Source organism: Rhipicephalus microplus, unplaced genomic scaffold, assembly GCF_043290135.1.
Source record: "Rhipicephalus microplus isolate Deutch F79 unplaced genomic scaffold, USDA_Rmic scaffold_12, whole genome shotgun sequence".
Classification (NCBI taxonomy): Eukaryota; Metazoa; Arthropoda; class Arachnida; order Ixodida; family Ixodidae; genus Rhipicephalus; species Rhipicephalus microplus.
The window spans coordinates 22525284-22529445 of NW_027464585.1; positions in this window are offsets into that span (position 1 = coordinate 22525284).

Consider the following 4162-nt stretch of genomic DNA (forward strand, 5'->3'; position numbering starts at 1 on the left):
AAGACTTCTCTCTGAATGGCCCCATCTCAGTCCTGCTATAACACGAAGAACATACACAAAACTGATTAGTTTGTTACGCAACACAGTCACATGCTTTGACCAGGACAGGTTGCGATCAATAATGACCCCTAGATAGCGGTGGTGCTTGACCACGGTAATCATTGCTGCGTCAGCGAAGATTGAGTACCGCGACATTGATTTCTTTGTAAGTGCCAATGCAGTACATTTTACTATTGAAAGTTCCAGGCCCTGACGACGCAAGTACTTATATCTTATTGATGTGCCTTGTTGTAGCCTTGCTCGCAGTTGTAGTCGCGTTGCTCCAGATGCCCATATGCATATGTCGTCCGCATACGCACTGATTCTGACAACGTCGGGAAGCTCAGCTTCAAGACCAATGAGTGCTATGTTAAAAAGCATGGGGCTCAGGACGGCGCCTTGCGGAACTCCACGGCTTACGAGGTGCCTGGCCGTGTCACCGTCAGATGTCGACATAAAAATGGTGCGTCCTCTGAAATAGCTCCCTATCCATGCGTGTAGTCGGTCACCTACGCCGATGTCTTCAAGTGCGTCAAGAATGGCCTTATGGTGGACGCTATCCTACGCGCCCTTTATATATAAGAAAATGGCCCCTACCAATCTCCGACGTTGTCTTTACTTTTCAACAGAAGAAACTAGGTCTACAACACCGTCTATAGATGATCGACCTCTACGGAAGCCATTTACAAATTCTGGTAAGCCGGTATTATCCAGCAGCCATTCCAATCTTGCCATCGCCATGCGTTCCATCACCTTACCGATGCAACTGGCTAGGGCAAGGGGTCTATAAGAAAACAACTCGTGTGAACACTTGCCTGGTTTTAGTAAGGCCACTCTTCGGCTGCACTTCCAACTCTCTGGGACTGTCGCTGTTTCCCACGTAGAGTTGTACAACGACAAGAGAGCCCGCCTTGCTTTCTGACTGAGGTGATATAGAGCCGAATATTTCCGTCAGGCCCTGGTGGGAACGACCGTCGGGACGCAGAAATCGCAGCGTCGAGTTTGTGCATTGTGAATGGTAAGTCGAGGCGAACGTCACTGGATGGCGGTGAGGCTAAACACGAAGGTGATATCGGTGAGGAGGACATACCTACGAGTAAGTGGCAGTTATCTTCTGCAACCTCTACTTCAGGTTGACCTTGCTTTAGAGCCAAAGCTCGAAACGCAATAACTGTTGCGTGGACGTCTGAAGGCTTCGGACAGTTTGCCATATTCGAGACAGGGGTTTTCTGGGATCAAGAGAGCCACAACGTACCCTCCACCGTTGCCTATCGAGCTTATAGAGGTGTCGCGAAACATGTCGTTGTGCTTGGCGTGCTGTAGATAGGTCAGATGGCGATTTCGTCCTCCTGTATTTCCTCTCTGCCGGGCGACGGATTGCACGAAGGTATTCATATTGTGTGTCAAGTTGTGGTCTTAATAGCGATACAGTCACAAGTTTCGTATGTGTTGTTAAGGCTGATGCAATGAGGCTTTCTATTTCAGATATAGATTGAATGTTCCCGCACTGAGCATTTACAGAAGCTTGGAATCCTGGCCAGTCTACGCTTTTCACAGGCAGGGGAGTTGAACGACGGAATACTTTTAGCTGTATTTATGTAGGGAGATGGTCCCTTCCATGTGTTTTAACGTCTACGAACCAACAGGTGGTAGGCAAGAGACTTCTGCTCACAAAACATACGTCCAGACAGCTGCTGTACGATTCGCCACGGAGGTAAGTAGGTGAACCATCGTTAATTAACATCAGGTCCTGATTGCGCACAAAATCGGCAATGTCCCTACCGTGGGTGTTCAGTGAGGCAGAACCCCACATGAGATGATGTGCAATAAAATCCCCAACTGATACATGTGGTCCAGGGCAAGCTTGGAGCACAGACAAGAGATGAGAACAGTCCACGTGGCTTCTAAAAGGAATGTATCCACCAATGATCGATATTGAACGTCGCTTGTGCTTTATAGATAGGCAAATATAGTCGTTAGAAGCATAAGGAGCCACGGCATGCCTCACGTACGTTAAATCTCGACGTAGGCACATAATTACTTTGCTCGCATTTTGATCATCGCGTGACCACAAATTGACGTATCTGGAAATTCGAAACGACGACATCATATTCGGCTCACATATAACAACCAACGGAAATTTGTATTTAAACATCCGTTGTCAAAAGTCAGACAATCGGCTTCGCAAACGTCGTGCGTTCCACTGCATTATAGGAGAGGTGCGCACACGTTAATCGAAGAAATTCGCCACATTGTTTATGGAAGGGCCAGCAGTAGCGGTTCCAGCACGTTGAGGATCTGTAAGGCTGTTTTCGCACCAGGCGCGTGTAGCTCGTTGAGAATGGCACGAATAGATTTTAGTAGATGCTTCAGCATAGTTTCGTTCTTCTCAGTGTGTTGCCTATCATTTTCCACCCTCTTTGAAGTTGCAGCCCATGATGTGGTCTTTTTTACTGCTCCGGTCAGTAGCGAAGGCCACTCAGTATCTGAAGCATCGGCGTGTAACGTGGGCGTTGGTTCACCTTCTGCATCCCTGGGACGTGGTGCGTACAACATGGTTGTAGCAGCTTGATAGTGCGCACGCGTATGTTCATCTCTTCCTGATGGTGATGCATCACTCCTATGTGCACTATGCTTTCGCTGGTGCCTACGTTTTGAACGACGTCTGTGTCGGCCAATGGATGTGGCAGCCTCTCTGTGTGTCGAGTTGTCTCTGACCATTTTCCCCAGGACGGGAATTTTTTTTTTATTTTTGGGCAGTCCTTCGACGTTGCTTCATGCGCACCAGAGCAGTGACACCGTAATGGCCGTGGCACGTAAGGGCGCACGGGATGTCTCACGTATCCAACCATCACGCTAGGAGGCAGAGTCTCAGAATCAAATACTAGTTTGATGCAGCGAGACTGCCCGAAGCGGTGTATGGTCACAATTCTGACTGTCGACGTCGCAAGATTCTGGAGGTCAGCGTCTGTGATATCAGCGTCGGCGTCATTTATCATGCCAGTCGTTGTTCCTTTCCCATGAGCAAGGAACGCGCGAACTGAAATACTTCCGAGGGGCGTCACGGCCTTCAGTCTATCAAGAATGGTTTTGTTTTTCACATCAACTGACAATATGTTTTCCCTGCTATTTATGCGAATTTCATTCACTTGAGCAGGTGCAACTTGCTCGAAATAATTAGTCAATGACTGCCTCTTGAGTGAGTTTAGGTTGTCTGATGTAGAGATGGGTACATACGAGATGGTGAAACACCACTTGCCTTTGCCTAGCGCCGGTTGTGGCTCCACTGTTGATGACGTCATGCGAAGCTTCCTTTTCAACCAGCGGGTATGGAATATCCTGAAGTCGGCTTCCGATTCCATCTCTTCCACTGATGAGCTGTCGGTAGAATCATCACAAGAAGCAGATGCGCCAACGCGGTCACCCACCTTCGGTCTATGCTTGGGCAAACGGCTGGGGCCCGTGGTCTCGTTGGATGGATGGTCCGCCATCCCGGGGGGTGACGTCCTCCGTTCCGCTGTTCCTGTCATGTTGCAAAATTATCTGAAACTGCATAAAAGAAACTCTGGTTCTCTCGATGGAAACTGCATTTAGACTCATCACCAGTTAAGCTAACTGCTTATTAAACCTATGTACGGCCCATGCTAGAGTATGGCAGCATGATTTGGGACCCTTATCAGTCAGGGTTAATTCAGAGACTGATAAGAGTCTAACGTCGAGCAGCAAGGTTCACCCTATCAAAATACTCTCTTAGAGATTCTGTCTTTGAAATGCTCATTTTACCCAACTTGCTCACGCTTGCTGAACACAGGCGCATAGCAAGGCTAAAGTTATTTTACTATGTCACTAAAAACAAATTTAACATCAATTGTTACCAGTACTTGAAAGCACGAGAAGTTAGACTACTGCTAAGAAGGATGTGCCGATGTGCCGCAGATGCACATAAACAGCTACGCATTTTCTTTCTTCCCAAGAACCATAACAGAATGGAATGAATTACTGCTACAAACACGAGAAAGCGCCACTGCAGACGAATTTCAGAGTAACCTTGCACGGAATTAAGGAGCGGAGAGGATGCTCTATCTGTGGATGACTGAAATTATTCTTAAGCATCTTGTCTACA